General features: G+C 39.7%; 2 long non-coding RNA genes across 2 annotated transcripts in view; both read right to left on the bottom strand.

Moving 5' to 3' along the window:
- Positions 1–7,230: 7,230 nt before the first annotated feature.
- On the bottom strand, positions 7,231–9,086 carry LOC148393123 (uncharacterized). Its single transcript, XR_015860336.1, has 2 exons — positions 8,175–9,086; positions 7,231–8,069 (listed from the first exon to the last, which is right to left on the bottom strand). It is a non-coding gene; the product is annotated as an uncharacterized LOC148393123 (long non-coding RNA).
- A 979-nt stretch (positions 9,087–10,065) lies between these two features.
- LOC148393122 (uncharacterized) overlaps positions 10,066–25,160 on the bottom strand; it is a 29,194-nt gene continuing 14,099 nt past the window's right edge. The window contains exons 5-7 of the long non-coding RNA XR_015860425.1: positions 12,832–12,874; positions 12,277–12,401; positions 10,066–12,185 (exon numbers count right to left, since the gene is read on the bottom strand). This is a non-coding gene — a long non-coding RNA (uncharacterized LOC148393122). The remainder of the gene's footprint in view (positions 12,186–12,276; positions 12,402–12,831; positions 12,875–25,160) is intronic.

Raw genomic sequence — 25,160 nt, 5'->3', positions numbered from 1 at the left:
ATAATAGGAATATATGCATGCTTAACTAGAGGCTTTAGAAGAGAATTACCCTTCCTGCTGTTTCCCTTCTGCCCATAGTCACAGGCTAAAAGATGAAAGATGTCTTACAGTGGACAAATAACCATGTGTTGGAATCTAAACTACAGTAAACACAAAGCCATGTAATGTTTATTCAATTCATACGACAAACTCTCCAAACCCACCTCTTGTTATTTTATTTTTTAGTGAGGGGGTTCAGTTAGTAAATTGGTCAATATTAGTCAATTTCAAGATATTTTTTATAATGGTTATGAATTTATTACATGATTTTGTCATGCTGTGTGCATTCCGGAGTCCTCTACCCTTGCAGACAGAAAAGTCGTCAGCAGATCTTCTAATGGTTATGCCCTGCTTTCTCTATCACTTGAGCTCCTGTTTTTTTTTCCTCAATTTTAAAAATCAAATCAAAGAAGTGCCAAGCTCTTCAAATTGAGACAAATAGGGAAGAAATGTGACACCAGGAGGAACTCATGAGAGAGTGCTAAGATATGCAAGACTTCCAAGATAACAGTGAGGTTCGGCGAGTGTGAAATAAAACAAATTCCAATGTCCACCATGCATCATGCTGTTTCTGATGTTTCCAGTTTGGATATTGGGTTATTGGGTACATGCATATTTTTTGTATCATTAGCATATTTGGTGTTGGAATAATCCAAAGGTAATTAAAAGTAATCAAAAATCTCATTTTTAACATGTAACTCATAACATTTTGAATATAATACTATAAATAACTACAATAAATTTTGTAAGCAACCCTCGCGAGCTTGCTCGTAACTAATAACGATAATCTTTTTTTTTTCCTTCTCCAAAGTTAGTAAAGACAAAATATTGTGAGAACAAAACATTCTGAAAGAAATTCATCATTTTGTCAGCCAATGTAACGTAATGAAGTTGACACTAGTGTCCACTCCATTAAGTTGGTCGGCATGGATCATTACAGGCTGTGTTAGAGGACAGCCCAGAGCAAAGGATCTCTCATGATAAAATCACAAATGGATGCATGTTTATTAAAAAAAAAAAAAAAAGCAACAACTGTCTACGAGCATTGACGTATATTAGCTCTTGGTGCTCTCTTCTACCGTGCTGTCTGTACTACACAATCATTCATCGATGTGTGGTTATGAATTTGTGTGAGCACTCCATTCTAAATAGAAAGCACATTCTCCTCCATAATCTGTAAATATTTCAATGATCCTTTGCATATGCAAAGCCTTCCTAAGCTACTATGTGTAGCTGCAGAAATGTGTGTGTTGGAGCAATATGGCAGCAGCTTCCATTCTGCCTCTCAGCTTGTCAGGGAAATATAATTTGCGCCTTCAGTGCTTTTCACCTGGCTCATATGCAGCATGCAAATTTATTTCTCTAATAATCAGAGTGTGCGACGGCCCTCCTCCAGGATTGATGACAGCATTCCCGAGGCCTTGCCTCCACCCCGGACCACAGTAATAACACCACCTCGCACACACACACAAATACACACATCCATATGCACACTCTGACATGGAAAAATTGTGTTATTTCTACACAGAAAAAAACGCCAGGGTATTTGTCCTGCTAGACATTATAATGGGCTGGTGCATCGTCAGATTGCAATGTCATTTCAAAAAACCTTGAATACAAATAATGGGCAGAAGGGGGGAGGGGGGGAGCGGAGGAAAGGGGAGCAGGGGCACGGAGGATAGATGGTACGTTCCCTAATCCAGTGGGCTAGTTATCCTTCATTTCAGGTAGAGAAGTGTCTTGGTGACACACACACACACACAGACACACACACAGAGAAAAGAGAAACATGGCTCACTTATTAAAATGAAGTGTGCTGCATTGTGCAGAGCTTGCTGCTTTCTTGAGACTCATCCCTTTTCTCCCCCTCTTTCACCGTTAATTAATCTTCGAGATCTTTTTTTTTTTTTTTGCATCACTCGTTCTCTCTCAGCCCTCCCTTGAACCCCGGCGCTCTGTTTTTATTCAAAGCAAACAGTCTGAAATATGGATACCAGAAAAGTATTAATTATAACCCCGTGTGTGGGTGAGGATCTGTGTGCGTCTGTGTTTTTTTTTTTTTTTTTTTTACTATGGAAGAAAGAGAAGGTGAGAGTGAGAGAGAGGAGGAAACAATGTGCCAGCGCCACCACCCACTGCCTGGATCTGTCACAAGTGCCTCGGAAGAGGAAGAAACAGTGGGTGGAGGGAGATACATGTGGAGATGGTGTGAAAGACAAAAGGGAGGAAAAGCATGTGTTGTCACGTGTGTATGTTCTGCTCTAAATTTGTTCCACCTTCTGCAGACTGCGAGTCCATTCACCTGCAAACATTGTGTCTCAATCACGTGGGGTCACACCAAACCTTCACCGAGCATGTCATTGTGCAACACAAAAGCAGGTTAACTCCAGCAAGGAGTCGGAACCTTGACAGGCTGCCACTGTTGGTCACTTATCTTTTTAATTAACTTTTCACTCCTCCACAGCCTCAATGAACACTCACTGATCTTCCCCTTTTTTCATTTTTCGCTCAATTTAATGAAATGTCTATTACAGTAAAACCTCGAATTTAATGAAACCTTTAAGTCAATTAACACTGGACAACACTAAAGTTTCATCAGAGAGTTTAATCAAAGATTTACCTGTTGCTGAACTTGTGATTTTAATTTTTTTTTTTTTTGTCTGTGAGATGGTCCAAATCGCTCTTTGAGTATTTGTTAATTTTAGCTTGTACATTGTCACACTTCATCAGAATTCCATTACATGCACCGCAAACACATGAATTGCCAAAATGGAAAACAGGATGAAGAAGCCCTGCTTATCGTGTCCCGCCCCGATTTCAACCAAGAATTTAGAATATTTAGAATATACACTTCCATTCTTATTTTGTTCCAGGTACCGACAGTAGATCTAAAAAGATTCATTTGTGTTTGTATGGAAACCAAGTACTGTAATGACAGTTTTTCATATATTTAATATGCACATGCTTTCAATTTTTCCATCACAGCGTAGCCGTAATTTAAATGACTTATTTTATTTATAATTTTAAGGTTAATAGTCAACAGTTCAGAGTTAATCTTTTTCTGGTCTGCTTTCACACAAGGCCATGTTTCTCTACTTTTCTTTCATAACGCAGAATGGACAGCTACTTTACTCTGACATTGTGAACCTCCCTCTTTGTATTTACGATTGATGTGTGTGGCTCGCTTTGTGTTTATGCCGTCATCTCCTCAAACATTCACATTTTTCTGCAAAAGGGAGAAACGTGTTTCAAATGAATGAAGGTGAAGAGCCGCTGACCCATATGCAGTTGTGAGGGTGTAAGGTCTACAGGGGTCAAACCATATACTGTAGAAACACTGAAAAATGTTTTTCTTTTTTTTTTCTCTAATAGCTAGTCAGGTATTTCTTACAGGTTTACCAGTCAGACTGAAAGTCATACAATGAAAGGAAATTAGAATTTTGTGTTAAAATGCAATTTGCATTTCCACGCCAAAGGTCAAATAATTCTAAACTGTTTATGAAAGCAAGCTGTTGTCAATAGCAAAGGATGACACTGAGGAAGCCTTCAAATATTTTTACAGGCATTTTGGATTGAGGATGTTGTATTGCCTGCTTTTATGTACACTGAGAAAAGTATATAAGAGCTGCAATCTGTTTTTTATACTAATGGTTTAAAAATATTAGTTTGCTTTATTTTGAGTGTAACTTCTATTCATGGCTAAATATATTTTCTTTTACTTCAGTAGAGTATGAATGTACAGTGTCCCTGTTCCTTAACTGTAATTTTGAGTCGACATTCACTGACAGTGTGTGTGAATTGGCTTGGTGAAGGTTTTACTCTTGAACTGCCGATGCAAGAAGTACCTGAAAGCGGATTCAGGGGAATTGACCCCAAAAAGTGGAGTCACCAAACCAACCTTGTTTGGAGGACAATATAAACACTTATTCCCCATTGCAGAATTCCCTGAAAGCCGAAGGTTATATGTGTCAGTCACACGCGGTGAAGATAAGACTTTTATATCTTCAATATCCCTGCAATTTTAGATGTCACGTGTTAAGATAAGCGCTTGTTTGGAGTTCCTTGTGTATGAGATAAGGCTCACAGAAAGCGGTCAGTCCACTGGTCATCGTTCTAGAGTATAAGACAACTCACAAGTGACCAATTAGGTAAGAAACTGCAAAGGGGGCACAAGGGCGGATAAAGGTCTATAATTGGCTGTGAAGAGCCAGTGTGGCCGGGGTTTCGTTTCTATGAGGACCTGAGAGAGGACAGCGCTATTAATATCAACGTTTGCCATCTTTTTGCTCCTTCGGAACCAAACAAAAATACAACAAGAGCTGATAATTCACAGAAGACACAAATTTCAGCTCTCACTTCACAGTGTTTTTTTTTTTTTTTCCAGTTAATGTGTCAACTAATTTTCATTTTTGTTGTGATAATATGAAAGTATATAATACAAATTAAAACAAATTACAGAAGTTGAAATATCCTGTATTATCTGCCCACACGTCACTCACTAATTATCATAATTATAACATATATAATTATAATAATTCAAGTTTGAGAGGTGTTGGGGGTGGTGCGGGAAAAAAAATGTAGATTTAATAATGCATGGCAATTTAATTTCCATTAAAGATTATTGTTTATCGGTCTTATCAAAGCTATCGTTATAAAAAACCATCATGTCACCTGTCAGTGTTAATCTTAGATAAAGTTTCACACGCATTTAGGGGACCAGGATACTATTAACACCGCATTTCATCCCAAATGAGTTTTTATTAAAATGAACGGCTAATTAAATTCCACAATGAGGCTCTAGTGAACAATGCAAGACAGTGGCTACTTTGATCCCCCCCAACCCACACCCTCTTGTTTAAAGTAATTACGCTGGCCTGACATGAGTGAGCACACTGTCTGAGACCCATCTAATGAGTTAAGCAAGAAAAATCGCCACAGTTGCCTTTGGTGGCAGCAGCTAATTGCAAGGACACATCAAGCCATGACTAACGCTAAAATGTGGATTTCTTTGAACTCATTTTTATATCACACCACTTAATTTCATGTCAGATCACGCTGCCTAAGGTAAGAAGTGAAAGGCAAAATATTTTAACTTTAAAAAATACTATTAATCCATGGGTTCAATGCTCCCTAATAGTAGATCAAAATAAAAAGCAGCTGCTTACAATACTAATGGACATGAAAAGCTTCTCTTAATGGCTCATCAATTGGCCACTGAATACTTGGGCATTTAATTGAAGTAACCTCCAAAAAATAAAGTAATATAAAAAAAGACATGGGATGGTAAGTGAAAGAGAATGTTCATCTGTATTAAAATGTTGCAATTATGATTTATTAGGGGCTAATCAAAATATGCCATGATTCAGTAATGACATTTCATCTTAAAAAACAATCCATCTATGTCTTATTTGTCCCATTTTACAGACATGCATGGGCAAATACAAAGTCACGATACTGTTATCTCTATCTCGAATGCTAGCACTAACATTTGAAAATATTTCTGAACCTCCAAAGAAGAAAATCAGTGAGACAGGACATAATTATTCCTATGTTTCACTTAACCTTTAACATGCAGTCCCATACAGTGCCCCAGCCGGCGTCTGCATATTGCTCGGAGATTATTATGAGAGCAGATAGACATTTGTCCTTGTTTACGTGCCCTGTTGAAGCATCCTTGGCCATGCTTGCTTACACTCCACATGAATAGCATTCCCTGGACCCCGGAGGCTCCCAACTTCTCCTGAGACCTTTAAGTGTTTGTTGACAGAGTAACAGACTTTGGTTTGTTTAGCTTTCTCCACTGTCTAAAATTTAAAAGGTCACTCACAATTCCTCTGCCAGCGTACCCCCTTGAAAGAGAAAGGGGAAAAAAACACGACCTCAGGAAAATGCCCTCACGAGCAGACCCCGAGAGCTCTGAGTGAAAAAAATAGAATCCCTGCTGCCACAGTTACCAAGTTTACCAACATGTCGCTATGGCTTGAAACTACAAAATTGCTCGAAATATGTGACCCATAACAAACACATACACACTTAGGCAAACAAGGAAGGGGCCAAACTTGGTTTAGCTTTCTGGATAGATTAAAAGAAGGATAATTCCCATAAAATAACAAACCTAAAAATTCAGAAAGCATTCCCTATATGGTCAAATTAGGAAGCTGCTGTCAGTACCACAATGGAGGGTATGGTAATACGACGGACTTAACCTGCACAGGGTGCATAATTCCCCCTTGTTACTGCAATCACGCAGTGTGCACCCATTGATTTGTGGTCCCTATTGTTGCTGTGGTGCTGCTCATTATTATGGGGTGTCTGGTTCAGGCCATCAGAGAGGATCTTGCCACCGAGGTCTCTGTGGAAATCGGCAAGCCCATCTCACTGCTTAGCAACCAAGCCCTGGGGCCTACTTTGCAAAGCTTAATTCCAATGAGAGTGGCGTGCACAGGATTGGCCAGACTCTACAGAGCCTCCAAGCCCTCCCTAATTTCTTATTCTCTCAAACAAACATTCAGCATCTCACTGTCTTCTGCTGTTGTCTCAGGCCTACAATGCTATCTGTTCTCTTGATAGTTTTATCTGAAATGTCCCTTTGCTAAATGGTTATCACTTATGCCAGGGGTGTCAAACTAATTTTTTTCACGGGCCGCATTGTAGTCATAGCTTCTTTCGGGGGGCCATTATGTCAACCCAAATACATGTATGAGCACCTTATATTATATACAGTCAAAGCTACAAAACAAACTGACAAATAACTGGTTTTCAAATCAGACGAGTAAAAACTGGTCAAATACTAAAAATAAAAAAAATAAGATATTAAAAGTGAAGATAATTTGCAATTCTAGTAATGACACGAATTTGATGCACAATTTGTCTTCGCCGGCCACATAAAATGATGTGGCGGGCCGTATCTGGCCCCTGGGCCTTGAGTTTGAAACCCGTGACTTATGTCACAAGTGGTTCTGTAAAGTTTGCTTCATATTAACATTCTAAAATGGGGTTTCACAAACAAGGACACATTTTACTATTGGGTATTGAAACAGTATAGTATCAATGCACAAGCATAAAAATTGTTGCTGTTCAAATGAATGAATATCATGATTTTCAATAAGATTATTTTTACTGCATTGAACTTATTGCATGAGTTGACATGTGTTTTCCAGTTAGTGCACAATTTGTAATGAAAAAAAATGCACTAAGTGTGATGAACATTTTAAAGTCCCAGCTTGGAATAAACTAGCCGTGTTTGTTCTTGAACTGTTGACGCTCTGATGCTCACATATTTTGCATTAAAGTAATACGGTAGGATGGAAGTCTTTGTTGCACTCAACCACACTCTTCTCCACAAGTCCATCAGCAGCTTTTTTTTAAAATAAGCTTTCCATTTAGTAGACCAAGCAATTCAGTGTTCCGTAATGTTCTGGTGTACTGGAGTCACTTGATACGGTAGGATGGAAGTCTTTGTTGCACTCAACCACACTCTTCTTCACATGTCCATCAGCAGCTTTTTCAAAATAAGCTTTACATTTAATAGATCAAGCAAGGCAGTGTTCCATAATGTTCTGGTATATTGGAGTCACTTGTGCTTTTAATGCTATCAGTGTACCAGGTGTCCGCTGTTCCTGCTTGAGGCTTCTGACCATAGTTGAGAGCACAGCAGTGATCCACCTGCTACTCCAAGGCTGAAGGAGGAATACCTGGGATTCAGGGATAACAAACATTTCCCTCCTGTGTGGGATGAGTAGACAGATACAAGTTGTGGTTTTCTTGGTGAAGTCAACTTGTTTATTGTGACCATTAAATTATGAGTCAACTATTACAGAAGTTAGTGGCAAGGGGAAAGAAGCTTTTCTAAGCTCTGCTGGTTTTGATGTGTCTTGTTTGACAGCGCTGATCACAGGTAAGGAACTGGAAAAAGGTGAGCTCCATGGTGAAATGAGTCATGCCCTTTTCACAGTTCTTGCAACATGCAAGCCCCCAAGAGTCTTCAGGAAAGTATTTATGATCCTCTCTGAAGTTGTGACTGTCTGTTACTGTGAGTTTCAGTTTCAATTAAATTATTTCCAGGGTTAGATACGACCTGCATAGTTGTTGTCACACACTTATCTTAAAACACTGTGTACTGCTGTTGCTCATACCTTGTTGGAGATGGAAAAAGAATCTCCAACATAGAGGCAAGCATGGCAGAGGTAGAGAGGTGATGACAGGTAGGTAAGCAGGTGGCAAAAAGGTGCAGCCAATCCAAATTGTAAATTTGAAGCGTTAAGAAATTATATCACTCCTATCTTCTTGGCTAACTGAGACTGACTGAGATTTGCTAGTATGTGGGAGCAGCCATCTTTATCTGGTCAGGTGCTTGATCAGGTGCTTGATCAGGTGCTTGATCAGGTGCTTGAACAGGTGCTTGATCAGGTGCTTGATCAGGTGACTGATCATATGACTGATCAGGTGACCAAAGGCTGTGTCAAACTGATCAGGTGACCAAAGGCTGTGTCAAAATGAAGGTCCATGGCCCAAGGCCAGACAATCTTGATCAAAACTAAAGTTTAAGATGAATTCGCTTTAAACAGTTACATCTTGTTCTTCAGCACAAAAGTAGTAGACTGATGGACGCAGTGTGGTTTCAAGATTGTTGTGTCGAACCACATCAAAAGCTCCCGTGGCAGGCTATTCTTCTCTCGGACGTTGCAGGGAAAAACTTTCTCTGGTGGCCTTTTTGAGGAAGGAGGTGATGGTGACCCATTTCAAATCCTAAGAGAATATAGTTACAGAATAATTTGACGGTTTTGACAGTTGACAAAGGGCAGTGTGAGAGGCAGCCGTGGTAAAGGGTGTTTCCCTAAGCTCTATGTTGATTGCTTCATCCACCAACCTATTTGCTCAGTAAGCAGGTCAATCAGTGGAGATTTCAGGCAAAAGGTAGAGATCACCAGGACAGGGCAGGATCCTTCCACCTCTCAACGGTGGAAACTCCAGTGTAAGAGAGTCAAGACAAAAACATGGCGTGCATAAGTAGAAATTTTACAAGTCATGCCACAGTGAGAAAAACAGAGAAATGGAAACGGACTGGCAACATGGACTCCCACTTTAGGCATAGCATTTAACATCTTCACCCATGGCAGCTCAATTACCTGAATGTAATTGCAATGACTCCACAGCACTGCAGTCTTGCGTGACAGTTTCTAGACCAGGTTCAGTAATTGCAGGTTGATATATTCAACAGCAAAGGGTGCGGGCAGAACAGGTAGGCTATGACTTGCACAGCGGAACAGTGAATTGCTAACGCAATAAAAGGCCACGGTTATTAGTGGAGTTGTTGATGGCAAATTGGTGTAAATGCCAAATAGCCAGGGACAGTATTGCATAGTGGAAAGAGGGAGAAGAGAAGGGATTATTGAACATCGTAATAGCAGGATGTTGCGAGCTACCAAAATACAATTGGTAATCATCTCTAACTTAATACAGCAGTGAAAAATATTGTGTAATGCTGAACAAAAGTATTTATACACCATCATAGGCTTTCCTGCTTAGAATGCATAGCGCTAAGACATTTCATCCTTAGTTCTTAGTTCTAAATCCTCGGTGTGGAGTCCTTGTGGGTGTGTTCTCTGGGGGTGCTCAACAGTTGTGTGCTTCTGTTGTTTCCTAGTGTGGTTAGTTCAATGACTGTCCTGGGAATGAATGAGTTGTTCACTTGTCTTGTGGCAAACCAGCTCATTAGGGCCACTCTTCCGGGTGAACGAGGCGACCTTTGGTCAGGCTGGATATATATGTGGATTTTATAAGCAGACGATAGGTGATGCCTTAAATCTACAGTTTAGAAACAGATTTTATATATATATATATATATATATATATATATATACTCATCAATATCAACTCAGACTGTACATTTCATATCCTCTGTTTTTATTTGGTTTTCTATCCACCTTAAATCCAAACAAACAAAAAATATATTCCCTCTGTTCAGAGGCTTTGCTACCACCTGCTCAGCTCAATTTAAGCAAACTTTCAATGTGAGATGCGGAATTCAATTTGAGACTGATAGAAAGGAATCCGACAATTAGATAGGAAGGTCGTACCCGGCGAGGTCTTGGTTTTACAATGATTGCTGTACGTATGTAGAATTATTTTTAATGTTTTAGATTTATTATTCGGTCAGTGTCAATCCTGTCCAATTTACTTTGATGCTAGTTCAGTTTGTGAGGTGTTTTTTCCGCTGAATATTCAGACTAGACTTTTTAGCAGTTAGCAAACCGGCTTTCTGCAATATCTGAACTGCATTTTTCCTCAAATTCTGTCTTCTTAGCCGTGCCTAAACTTACATCCAGCCTGCCTCACATGCCCTCCCTAAATACAGATTATACAGATTTGTCTGTCAAGGATGCACTACTGTCACAAGACAAGCCAGCAACTTTTGCCTGATTTAACTTTCAAAAACTTCAAACCTTCTGCATCACATTATGGAAGAAGATTGTGAAGGTCAGGACATGATCACATACAGGAGAAGCAGATTCCCCAAACACACCACAGCATACAGATGCCCATGTATTTGATTGTGAAGACCAAGTTTCCTGCCGGACATTTTTTTTTGCTCTTAGAGTGCACACTCTGTCCATCAGTAGAGCTGGATGGGTGAAGGGGGTTGTCCCTTTTGAAATGATAAATAGAATCTTCCTACAAGGAGTGAGTGTCATTGAAGTCTTTGTTTGCCCCCTCGATGGCTCAGAGGTATGTCTGAACTTGAGGGCCGGCACAGAATAGAAATGACCATGTAACCTATTTCGAGGTCACTTAATATATAAATTTTATTACAGGCTCTTGGCCCACACGGTAGAAAACAAACATCACACATATTAAAATAAATTTAAAAAAGTACATTTCAAATGTTAGTTTGCGTGATATACTTTCCTTTCAAAACCAAGGTTGTGTTTTTGTTTGTCTTTACATGTTTTCCAACAACCCCTTTGGCATTTATTGAAGTTTATTTTGTATTGAGGAACTAAGCTTTGTTACTTCGCAGGTATTGTACACTGTCACAATCCTGTTTCGTTGCCGCTCTGCTCGATTTTGTTGATGTAATTATTTGTACTTTCTGTGTACAGTTTTTTGGCTTAGTGTTCAAGTTTTGCCAGTTGTCTTCCTTCCATTGTCCTTGGCCCACCTCATTTTGTTTAGTATCTCACCCTCGTTGGTGTTTCTCATCAGCCTTTTGTCACGTCACTATTTCGTAAATTGTATTTTCCTCAAACTTGTGTGCTCTTTCAGTTTAAGTCAATACAGCAAAAAGTTGTCTTTGTTTGTTTTAGGATTCACTATCAGCAATCTTAAGCATTTTCTAGGAATTTTCTTTACAGAAATGTTTAACTCTATGGATGCAAATAACCAGGCCAGTAGTAAATGCCCTTCCAACGTTTACTGGTGCATATAGCAAAAGCACCTGAGTGGCTTATATTCGAGACCTGGTTCCTCCCTCGGGTGGCATGGTTTGTCCAGACATGCTACAGCAAGTTACCACAGGCAATTTTTTCCTCCATCATCACCTGGATTAAACACTCTCACACACCACACCCTGTCCCCAATGACATGCCACCCCCAATGTCCTGCGACTATCTCCACCACCCCTATCACCCTCTCCCTAGCACAGAGCCATTTCCCCAGATTTGGAAAACTCATCCTGGCAGGACCCCCTGGTTGGTCTCACAGCAGGACTCCCCCCAGCCCGTCAAAGAAGTAATTCACACTCTGGCTCATTTGAGTTATTTACTCTATTACCACCCTGGCTGGCCCATTCCCCATTGCTACCCACTGAGACTGGGGGATCTGGATAGGTACCTCGGCTTTTTAGTAGGCCTGGCAATACCCTCCAACTCCCCTGCTCTTTACTGTCTTTCACCACATTATAATGGCTCTGATGGGCGTTGCCACCTCAATCTGCAGCTGACACAGATTTTGGATGGTCGGGGGCTGAATGAGTGCGGGGATCGGACAGTTTTCTTTGAGCGGAGAGGTGTGGATAGCACACCGATGTGTGTGTATGCATGAGGCTGAATGTGTGTCATTGGTTCTCTCCTGTAAGTCATTATCACACCCAAAGCCTGTGCTTCTCTCAGATGACTTGATAGATTTACATGAGACTGTCTGGGGATCTGTGAAAAAAAGCAGAGTCCAGTGAAGAGATGAGAGAGGAGACCGTGCTATCATCCACTCAAAATAAGGAACGGGATGACAAAGTCACACCTTGATAAAAGATGTCCTTTTTGGGGGAGGAGAGGAACGATGGCACTCCACATACACCACACAATAGGCGCAAGTCTCCATCTCCTCCATTGTAAAGTTGAAATAGTAATTTCATCAAAGATTCTCTTCAGTTCATATGCATGTGTAAAAAAGGAGGATATTCGTAATCACATTTCAGTCACAAATCATATTCCTTCCCATATTTCTGTTCACTGTTATTTGGCCTGTGGTGAGTTTATTTTCATTTGCTTCTCCAATACATTGTTTTCAGGGGCTTTTAGAATTACAGTTTTGAGTTTCAACATTAAATACTGTCATATAATAGAAAGACAACACAATATTGCTGTTCGAATATCAATGTTTATCGATTTGAAAACGTTAACTATTTTGAAAATGTTTAAATATATCACATAGCACTCATCTGACATAGCCTTAAAGTGATTTTTTTTCACCATTGTCGATCATCCTACGTTGTAAATCAAGCTTTGTTGCATGCAGAGGTCAAGAATCAAGAGGGAAACGTAGCTGAAGTAATGAGAGGACGGAGAAACTCACTCATCACCGGACAGCAAAGGTGTTTCGCAGGTGAACCTTTAACCTGGTGGACAAAAAGAAGAATCAGTCATTCAAAGTGTGTGTGTATGTGGGTGTGGGTGTGGTGAATCCCTGCACTTTGGAAGCCATTGGACGAAGGATTTTTACTTTGTGGACCTGAATTTCCCATCTCTCTTTGCTTCTGACAGTGTATGGGCCTGCAGAGAGTGCTTCGAAGGCACACAATTGTTGCACTATATCAACGTGTCAAATTTTTGACATGTGGTCTCAAATGTTTGTAAGCCCTGTATATTTTTGTTTATCGTAAAAAAAATAATAAAAAAAACAAAACTGGGGGCAGCATGCTCACAGTCGTTACATTTAGGGTTCACATTAAATAGTCCCTGCAGTCATGTGGATAAAGATGACAAATAATACATGATTCCTTCCATAACTAAATTACTTTGACACTTACAAATATCAACTGTATTGTTGTTGGGCCCAGTATGGCACTAGTATTCAGAGAGGGTGAAAAATGACAAACGGGAATTTCAACAAAACAAAAGCGATGTCATGTTTGAAACAACAATTGAAGAGCAGTGACCTCGAAAAAAATACAGGTCATATTTACAACCAAGATTATTGGAAGTGTGTGTGTGTGCGTGTGTTGGGGTGCCACAATTGGTGTTTGCCATTTTGACTCTCCATCTCTCCTTGGTCGAAATGCAGCAGCAGGTGTTGATGTTTCCTCTATTCAAAGTGTCGTTCGCACCATTTAAAATGTGAGGACACACTTGGCTATTTTGCATGTGTTGAGATTTCAGTTCTGTGTGCACTATTTGACATTTCATATCGCCTCCCAGCATTCTTTTTGTTAGTTTTTGCATTTTTCGGGATTAATAATGAAGTCAATGCTGTAGAAAGAATGAAAGTATATATATATATTCTTTCATTCTTTATATATTTCACAAACAAACAGCAAAGAAAATGAATAGATGTAGTATTAATGATGAAATGACCCAGCTGGATATATAATATTTAATCAATCAAAATAATATTTGTGAATAAATTCTCTGCAAAGCCAATATATCATTCAAATGTTTTTTTAAACATTTTTTTCATGTAATAGTGATTAACATAATTGATTTGGATCTGAGAAAGGTATTGTGTGTGTATGGCACCTCAAGTGCTTCAAACTGATGTGTCACACACACTTGCATTGCTGTACGTAAATAATAATCATATGCACAGACAAACAGCAGTAGCATGCATTACCATTATAGAATGGATATGACACAAATCACCACACAGACACACACGCACACAGCCATTCACTTAGTGATACTGTAAGCTATTGAGTCAGACAAGTCAAAGCGTTTCAAAGTTAGTATGTGTGTCTGTGACTGTGTGTGTAATAATCCATTGGTTCTGTTCTGTGCTGATTCCAGACGCTAAGCCCTGCCACAATTATTCAAATCCAGGCTTTTAGTTGCAGCACACCTCTCTCCATGGGCCTATGAGCCGGTAATCTTGCCTTTGGCCCTGCATATCAAATGGCCTTAACTCCCATAAGGAATGCATATGAAGAGGAGCCACTAGTGGCTTAATCCGCCCTGTTTAAGTTGCTGAAACGTACACCTGTCACGGCGTCTCGCACCGAAGCTTGTGGCTACTGATAGCTGGGATGTAATTCCAAAGGCATGTAGCTTTTTAGTCATTTCTAAAAGTATTATCACACTGTTTAGAGTGAGAAGTGTGGGGGGTGTTGAAGACCTCCCTCCTGTCCTGACTTCATGTCATCTTTTCTGCGTACTTTTTAATGGTTGCTTTCTGCCAGCCTGAGCTGCAGTCTCTCAACATTCCTCTCACATTCCCTGGCTCGTATTTTTTTATTATTTTATATTATGCATTTATATATTTTTATTTGTATTTATTTATATTATATATTTTTATTTTTTATATTATATTTTTAATTGTGTTGGAGCCTATACCGAAGAAAAAAAATAGTATCGTCTTCAATGGACCTAAAGTGCATGTTTTGGACATATGGGAGAAAAGCCATGCAATTTTGTTGTAGTCATCTGAAGATGAACAATATTCAAGGTTAAAATATGTTTTACCCTGGGAAATGAGGAGGACATATAATATACTCGCCCCCAAAAATGTTTGGATGAAACTATTATTTGTTGTACAATATGATGTATATATTTTTGTCTGTATTTGATAGTGTGTTTCAATCATTTGTATTTCATTTCATCAGTACATGGAGTTATTTCAGGTAATAAACATCTTGGAAATAATTCCAAAGTAGGACAAAAGGATGTGTTATCTCAAGGGGTACTAGACATGATTTAAGTGATGCATCATCTCTTCCAGAAGAAACTCACTATGTATTAGGAGTGAAAATGGACACAGACACACGTCTGCACACTCACAGACAAACATGCATGGTATCTCTGCAAGGGACAGTTATCAGCTTATAGGACAGCTGTACAGCAGCCTCAGGTAAGACAGATACTCCAAACCGCTTACTCAAGAGACTAGCATGCGCTCGACATCTGTCGACACATCCACTTTTTTTGAGCCAACAACAAGCTTTTGTTTTGAGCTGGGATTGTGATGCTTTGACTAGGGTTTCTCTACTCTCACAAGCACTGAATGAGCATGTGGTGCCCAAAGTAAGAAGAGACCTCACACAAGCCGAGTGCAATGACATGATCACATACACACTCCCGTTAAAGCTCCCAGAGCTCTTCCGTTGGCATCTGTGAGGCCCCAACAGCCACATGCTTGCCGCCAGGCTGTCTGAACCTGGACTTTCACCCAAAGAGGGACACTGCCAGCGGGCAAATGTTCTACCAATGGCCCAGGACTGAAATAAGGACTGTAGAGGTTTAGTCCCACTAGTGGGTCTGCTTGTGTGTGTACTGCAACTGACTCTATTGGCATAGATGTTTTTGCCATCTGGTTATTTGGTCAGTCTTTTACCACACATAACATTACAGTTAAGTCTGTCAAATGTATTTACAGGCCTGTAAATATACAGCAAGTTGATTGGTTTGTCTAGTGAATCTCTGTCTTTGCCTATAAGGCCGATTCACGTCATACACACACTTGGATGGGTGCACACACACACGCAGTAAAGGAGAAATATTTGAAGTATTTTTCCAACACTAAAAGTATCATGAAATGCAATCTTTTTAAATACAACTGTTGTTTCAGCTCCGGCTAGATTGCAGGTGCAAGTGTGATAGTGTAGAGAGGACGTAGACTGCATATAAAAACACAGATGCAAGCAGACGGAGTCTTTGACACTCCACATTACCACACATTCTGTTCATTATGTCCATGTTCTTACGTAAGTCATGAAACTGTAATGTACTAGTCGTGCTGCTATGAGATCTATGGCCACCCAATGTTCCTTGCCACCTGCTTGGGCAATGCTGGACAAACCAAGAGAAAAACAGCCTTATCTCATCAGGACTCCAAAAACAAACTGGAGAAGAATTTATTTCAGGTGATTGTAGCTTGTAGCAGGACTACCTTATTGCTATTTTTCTCATTCTGAACTTTTTTTTTACACATCCTTATAACAGTATGCACTGTGGGTGGAGCAACCCTACAATGTGGATGGTCTCTCAAATCTGGCCCTGCGTGCAAAATATGCACATTACCCTACCATTTCTTCATTTTCTATATTTCAGAGGCTGTTCTGTCCGGTCCAGCAGCCAGTGAATTTGGGACATCATATTGCATGTTTTGATTCAGACCAGGACTCATGCTGACAGTGCAAGGCACTCTCACCTACCGACATCTGACTTGCTGAGAACTATACTTTCCTATCTGGCCTGAAGTGAACCGTAAATAAAAACAAGACAATTAATTCCTTATTGATTACAAACCTCTTACAGTGTAAGCTTTCGTGACACTAGAATGGCAACATTGGTTGTTTTTTGTAGCAGTGGTTAGTGACAGACTGCACGGTGCAATGTATGGTTGCACTTTTGCATAATGACTGAACGTCCAAGTGTCTGGATAGTCTCTCTTTCCAAGTATAAATGTCTTTATGATTAGGGTGGGAATGCACGCTGATCGGAGGATAATAAGCTAACCAACGGATCTCGCATACTGTATAAAATGAAACGTCTCCCGTTCCGTTCGAAGAAAAGCCAAGGCCATATTGATTTTTAGCTATATCATATCCCTAAATCTTCTCATTTTCCTTGCTCCAAAGCCATGAATTATTTTCCAGGTCCAGAAACACTGGAGTCTGGAATCGTGTCTGTCTGTCATGTATATCTGTCTGTCTTTCGCTCTCAACCAATCTATCTATCTATCTATCTATCTATCTATCTATCTATCTATCTATCTATCTATCTATCTATCTATCTATCTATCTATCTATCTATCTATCTATCTATCTATCTATCTATCTATCTATCTATCTATCTATCTACCTACCTACCTACCTACCTACCTACCTACCTACCTACCTACCTACCCACCCACCCATAAACCCACCCACCCACCCGTCCCATCCATCCATCCATCCATCCATCCATCCACCCATCCATCCATCCATCCATCCATCCATCCATCCATCCATCCATCCATCCATCCATCCATCCATCCATCCACCCATGCATCTATCCGTCTATGAATATGCTTGTTCTCACACCAACGAGCGAGCCAGTCGGATTTGTGTTTTATTAAACCTCCCCCACAGCCGTCACAACACACAGTTGCGCGCACACACACATGCCACACTTCTCTGTCCATACTATTATCCATTTTTCACGTACAATTGCTCTGTTATGGTAATTGGTGAAGACTCGCCATGGGCTGATTACTCACAGCTGACTTCAGAAGCTTCTCCCTCCGCTCTCCTGCAGTTCCCCTGCTGGCTCTTAATGCACTATTAACCCATTCCTGCTTATTAATTCCTTCCCATTCATTGCAAGTCGTCCACTCCATGATATCTGTCATCATTCCATGCCTATTAGCGCCATGGACAACAGATATTCCGAGTATACTGCCATCCACCCACCTCCTTCTTTTAACAATCCTGCTTTATGAAGTGCAACTGTAATGTTTGGGTTGTGGTGAAAAGAATTGTTGTAAACTGCACAACCTGTTGGTTCAATTTTCTGGACAACAGATTCATTTTTACAAATATATAAAACCACTATTTTTAACATTTGATAGATCAACTGCATGCGAATTTCGTGCCCTTATAGTTGTCTCTGAGCACTTTCCTGTGCTTGAAATCTTAGAGGAGTATGCTTGGATTGAAAACAGAAATATTGCTCACCTCGAATCTTGGCAGTCAGCTTTGGAACTGACGCTTATGTCAAGGCCTGCGGTTTTGGACCGTCCCAAGACATATGGAGGAACAGCGAATTACACAAAGCCCCTCAGCTCTCTGGGCTCAGCCACACATCGGCTTGGGTTTCCTTAAAACCACATAAAAGTACAGCGGTAGCTCTAAGTGTGGTCTTTTTGATGGAACTTTTACTGATATTTCTTCAGGCTGCTTATACAAGAGTCCACAGGTGTCAATCAATCAAGAGCAGTGTTTATTCTATATTTTTCATTTAAATGCTATGTGTCCAAAGCACACTTGACCATGAATGGCCTAGGAGTTCCAAAGAAAGGAAAATCAATGTTTTAAAGACAGCTGTTTCAGCAAATGATGTCAGTAAAAGAAAAAAATAATAGCTGTGGTCCAATGTCTAATTGTGTGTTAAACCAAGAAAAGATTTTGAGCTATGTCTCAAATAATACTGCTGTTTGACCTCATGAAATTGAACTATAGCTTGTTTTTTGAAACCTTATCATGTAGCTTTTAATTCAAGTAAGGGAAGTTACTGAAAAATATAAAAATGCAGTTTGTTTAATCAACTCTAGGAAAAGTCTTTTTTTTTTTCACTAAATTGAGTTACTTTTCCTGTACAATGCAATTTTTGTTTTTACGAACTAACTGTACAGAAGTCGTGAGATTTCCCTTCACTGCTGTACAGAGGGGCCGTTTTCTATTACAAAATGTCACTTTTTTCACTTGTCTTATGTCAAGGCAAAAAGAAATGGAAAAAGTAACAAGTTCTTCCACATGACAGGGCCGCCGTGAAAAAAAGGACATTCGCCAAGGACACGGTACAATCAGTCCCATTTTTTTGTTCGTAGAGCAAAAGGTCACTCGTGGACTGTATTTACCGACCCGCACTCTCCCAAAATGGCTGCCTCTCTAATGAATTTGCAGTTGTTTGCTCGCCATTGTATCTGTGTGAAATGTCGACTTGTGACTGGCGCTTTCTGTGCACACTGGCGCCAAATATCCTCTGCTTAATGGTGATTGAAATAGGGATGCTGCCTGTCTTGGAAACCACTTAATGTCAACATGTCAGAGGTATCAGGGGGGAACTAAGTCCAAAACTACTGGACTGTCAAATCATAAACGCCGTGGGGAACAGATTTCTCAGGGATCTGCAGGCGATGAAAAGAATCAGCAGAGGTTTTGACAGGGATTTCATTTGGCATGGCTCATGTCTCCAAATTAATCCCGTGACAAAATTATGGTTTTCCTTTATCCCCCATAGTCCCATTTCGTGGGCGTCAATGTTGCAGATCTCAGGGAGGGACCGGTGATCAAAATTAACGAGCAAGGGAAAAGGGTAGGGATGAATTCGCTTTTATTTGATTTAATGTTGAAACAAGTTTGCCACATTGGTTGTATTGTTTTTATGCAGAAGACAACATTTAACATATTCTCACAAACGACTATTTATTGTTTTGTGACTATGCTGCAAATAAAACAAAGAACCTATTTTCCGCTTCGTAGAGTTCCTCAAAATTCATTATTTACTATCTGAACACAAAAACTGAAAAAAATCACAACTCGAGTTTCCTTCCAGTGCACACTTTTTCCAAAGTGGCAACTTTGCCTCAGTTTTGATAAACTTGTATAGTTAATTATTTGATGCATTTGTGATTTGAATTAAAATATTATGAAAAAAGACATTTATAATTTCAAGCATAAATCTTTTGGTGCACTAAAGTTCTGTTTGTTGCTATTCACTCTCAGACAGTCGCTTCCCAAGAATAAAGTCGACAACTCTCACGGGGGAAGGCAAGGGGGGGAAAAACATGATGGTGAAAGAGTGACAAATAGAACAGAGAATAAGACACGGGCTGTGATGCATACTAACGACATCATTATACGCCCCTCCCAAACATGTTTACTTCGCAGAGAGTTTCCCCTCGTCACCCAAACAGCACCCCATCCAACCTCTGCCATCCCTCCATGTGCACAGATCTTTTTCTTTCCACTGCGCCTTCTTCAGTTGAAATGCAAAATGTGGCTAATTTTAGTGTATTTACACAAAATCCCGAGCTTGGCAGGCAGAATTTCATGCTGTTCCGACTGCATTGTTGTGCGTGTGTGAGTGTGCGAGCATCATTTTGCATGTGTGTGTGTGTTTGTGTACGCATGTTTTGCTTGGGTGTTTGTCTGGTGCTCCCCTCAGAGTAGAAGCTCTTTTTCCCTGGCATTGAACTTGACCCTGTGCAACCCTTCTATAATGAGTGGATTGAAAACATCTCACTTTGGAATGCTGTGTGGGGAACAGGGAGACCATAGTTGCCCTCACTCCCTGAGCATGGACAGTATGTGTGTGCGTGTGTGTGTGTGTATGCGCGCATCTTGTTGGGGGATGAGGGAGGGAGGGGGGGACAATGTATTTGGAAAGGATAAAGAATTTGTCTGCTATACTCTGCCTCAAAATGCAGAGCACATGCTAATATCAATGCATGCTGATGCACGCAAAAAGATGAGATCAACATTGTTTGATCTGACATAATAATCTCAAACAAAACAAAGAAAATGTAGTGATACTTGAATATTGATCTGCAAAAAAAAAAAAAAATTCTTGCAAAATATTTAAAGTCGCCAGTGGTTGAAATGATAAACCTCGGGACGGAACTGGTTATTTAGTTGATATATAGATAGAGAGATTATTCCAGCATTCTTGCATTACAGATTGAATAAAAAAAAATGCCAGTCAGAAAAAAAAAAAAAACTCTAAACCATTGTATGTCATTTATTCAAGGTCAGTTTGCAAGGGCTGCAGATTAAAAGCAAAGAAGCCCTGGCTTGTCTCTCCGAATCCTCTTGGTCCAGGGGATCCCAAGACCATCGCAAAACAAAGCAACCGAAAGGATCCTGGATCGTTTTTGTTTCTTTTGCTAATACCCATTGTTAACATCACACCAAAAATGTTCATATAAAATAGCATATTTATTTTTCTGTTACCCCAGCTACCCAGTGCCTTTAGTTTGCCTTTTGTGTGGAAGTTTTTTTCTTCCTTGCTTGGTTCCTCTTGCTTGGGTTTACCTGCTTTTCTTGCCGGCACTCCACCACGACAAACACCCATCACAACAGAATGATCAAAGCAAATAGTGTGGGCCTTTGCTTGCCTTCACCATCAAGCCTGCCAAGCAAGCCACTCATCAGATCTCTTGTTATTTCCTCTCTCATGTACTTGTCCTCCTTGTGCTAGTTTTTCTGTCCACCCAGCCACTCGACACTTGACTTTATTTGATCTTCTTTTTCATTTATTTATTTGACTTTATTCCGATCTTCTAGATTAATTATGCTTCTTAGACACCTCTCGTTCCTCTTTTTTTGCTGCAATTTTCCTTTCACTTATGTCTTTCCGTTCTTTTACTTTACTGACCATTTATATGGGATCATCACGTTGTGACCAACAGAGATGTCCAAGTGAATGTCATTGTCATTTTCTTGCCTTTTTTGTTTCTGATGACCGTGAATTATGATGTCAAGCTGATCACACTTACTATGCAGCCCCAGTTCCAACTCTGTGGCATCCCAAGGTCTCAGTTCTGGCTTTGCGGAGGCTAAAGTTCCCATTTTTAGCTCCGTAGTAGCTCTAGACATCTGTTCTGGCTCTGCAGCTCAATCGCCATTTTTTGTATGTGGCTTCTCACTGACCTAATACCAGCTCACTAAATGCTCAAGGTCAAGATCCACAGCTGGGCATGGGTTCATTTCAGAAAGGGTATTTGGATCTACCACACCAGTCACATACTCTCATTTTGACAAGGTGGCCAAAACTGTTGCATCAGTCATCTCTCCAACTTCCAGTGGCACAATGAGCAACTTTTGACCGGTCAGCCTTCAGAACTAACTGGACTTTATTTCCATGAGTCTACATATCGCCCTTTGTTTGATCACTTTGTTTGTTTTGGACGTGTTGTGAGTACAATACCTTGGCCTCTCCAAAATATGATCCAAATAGGTAAATAGGTTTGAAATTCCTGATGAAAATCCTGAATCGTTTGAGCTCAGTCAGCAATAAATATGACACTTTGGATCATAAATTTGTGAAGCACTTTATAGGTATATTAGATCATGTCTATTAGATTATACGATATCATTTTTATATTGGTGTTAAATCTAAACATTGGGATAATGACTTATTTTGACTCCTTATCCTTTTCTTATTTGAATTGTATGATAAAACATTAAAACAACAATAATTGGGTGTGTGAGTGTGTGTGGGGGCAAACATGTCCGGTGGACCTAGCAGAGTATGACGTTGAGCAGTGTTTGATCTTAATCCTGATCGAGCTGTCACCATTCATCACACAAACGCACACACACACACACAAACTCATTTCAGAGGGAGGGGCTAGTGACAGCACTCTGAGGGGAGGGCTCATGAATAATAAAGAGAAATACACACTGGTCCAGGTAGGTGAGGTACACACAGACACACACACACACACACACTTGCCATATAAGTTCGCCCCAGCGCTTCCCCTCACCCTCCTCTTCCTGCAGCCTCCATGTTTATGCATGGCGCCCTGTTTCATATGTATCGAGCGCATCATTCCCTCTGTTGTCACAGGAACTGATGACACAGACTGCATTAAGAATGATGGCCTTCTTTCAGTTTACTGTGCTGTTGGTGCACATATACACACAAAAACATTGCTGCTTATGGAAACAACACAGAGATAGTCTCTTTCACTCGCACACATACGGACGAGGTGTGTAATGTTAGACACGTTTCCCTTTGGGACCTAAATAAGATGCCTGACACAGAAGATGTGAGAAAAAAAATAAAACAGATACAGTGACCAACCGACTCAATGGGACTTGAGCATGCACGAATTGTGAATGTACACAGGCAGGCAAAATTGTTGATATCCTTTATTTAAAAAAAACAGGCAATGCATATGAAAATTATTCATAAATTTAATCTTAAATCTGGTCCTGTGGTGTCCTTGACCGATACCCTATATAACAATAAATAAATAAATAACAGTTGTCTTTTTTTTTTTATACCCATGTGATGTGGAAGTATGTTTGTTTCTTGTTTATGAGTTACAAAAAGTGGAGTGTACAAAGACTCAACCTTTCAAATTAGTTTTGTTTCTGTATTCAAAACCTGAAGCAATTTCGCATAAATGCACCAATCATTCATGAATGTGTAGCCAGTATAATCTAGACTGTAGAATGTTTTGTTTGATTTCATTATTTTCATATTTTGCATACACAGATGACTTCAATAATGGTACACTCGACACAGAATCTTGTTTGTCGGAAATATGCCCCTAAAATAATCTGATTGCAGCAGATATAAATTAAACAAAAGAAAATGTAGTCATAAGACTACAACACATGGCATTTTAAATCATCAACTTAATGCTTGCACAGATTTTGATGTGATTTAAGCCTGGGCCTCATCTTTTTTTTTTTTTATATTTTCTTGTAAAAGTAAACATTGATGAAAGGTGCCCATGACTTCATTTGCATATAAATAAATGCAATGTCTCACATCATGTTGGGGTGGGCATAGCACACGAGGTAAATTGTTCAGATCTCGCTCTGTCCATTGTGTCTTTTGGCAGTTGAAAAAAGTAACGAGTCTTTTTTGATGAAGTAGAAAGTACATGTACCTGTTTTCAAATAGTACTAGGAAGTAAAATTATTACAAAAAATAAGTGGCACTTGAAAGCTGTACATAGAGTACAGTAACAATAGTGTTTTTATATTCCTTTAAGTGCCACCACTAGCTAAAATAATACGTACAGTGTATAAAAAATATATAGCATCCCATAAAAGATGAACTAATTGAGTGGACAGTTAAAAAAAATCATCATTCAATATTTGGGACTGTCACAGAACCTTCACAACTTGGATGAGTGACATTAATTGATTGCAAGGAAGTTTTATTTCATTTCTTCCAAGAATCATAAGCAAAGGTCTGAAGTTTGATCTCACTTTTATTTTTTTTATTCGTCTTATAAGCACATTTTACACGCATCTTTCCTTAGATGGGCATTTGAATCCATAACTTGTGCTGAAAATTAATGTGCCGACATTATTTGATAGCAATACTTGAAGGGTAAGCCACCATAATTAGAACACATTTTTATACTTTGTAGTCTTGTTGAAAGAAAGCGATTAACTTGTGTTCTATGTAAGCACATTTTTCTTTTGTCTCTTCTGTCTTTTTTCTGTCTCTATGTAAGTGATTTTTTTTTCGACCAAATCTTTTACCACGTCAGCCACTCCCCTTCTTTTCTCTGCAAGCCCACAACACAGCACTAATTCTGTGTTTATCAACTCTTTATTATGGCCCCTCGCATCATCATTTACAATGCAAGCATCTGCTCATTGCCGAGCCCAAGCATGGGGCAAATTGCTTTTATAGGAAAAAAAAACAGCTAGTGAGAGAACACACATGGACACCCTCAGAAGCAACTGTGCACAAATCAAGACACCAAGCTCTGTACGATTTACGGTGGTCGTTAACTCTCCTGGCACAAAAACACAGAAGCGTACAAACACTTCACTAGTTCAAATAGAATCAAATGATTATCTGGCCACCATCAACATACTCACAGTGTGTTCCAAACCCAAGAGGGAGATTTTCTAATGTGATCTATTTTAGTTTTGCGGCAACTGGATGCCGCCACGTACTAAAGAAACTGTTTCTTTGCTTGGCTCAAGCCAACTTAGCGACCATTGAAATGTGACATCAGTGGGAAAATTGGCAAGACATCCAGTCGATATATATATATACACACGCATACACACAGCGGTCGCGTCATGTCAGGAGGCAAATTAGTAATGTCACCTTGTATTATACGTGCACAGACACAACACAGTAAAGGCTGTACAGTAAGTTATCTCTCTTTCAGTGACATTTCAGACACCATCCTGTGTTTCATCATGTAACATAGAAGCAGACTCCAGTTTAATGTTCGGAATATAGTGCCCGAATAAACCTGTGTCAGATTTACTGTGCATCAATAAAGTATTT

Source organism: Syngnathus floridae, chromosome 9 (assembly GCF_059516105.1).
Source record: "Syngnathus floridae isolate MCC-2025c chromosome 9, RoL_Sflo_1.0, whole genome shotgun sequence".
Lineage (NCBI taxonomy): Eukaryota > Metazoa > Chordata > Actinopteri > Syngnathiformes > Syngnathidae > Syngnathus > Syngnathus floridae.
This window is presented reverse-complemented; position numbering and strand designations above follow the sequence as displayed.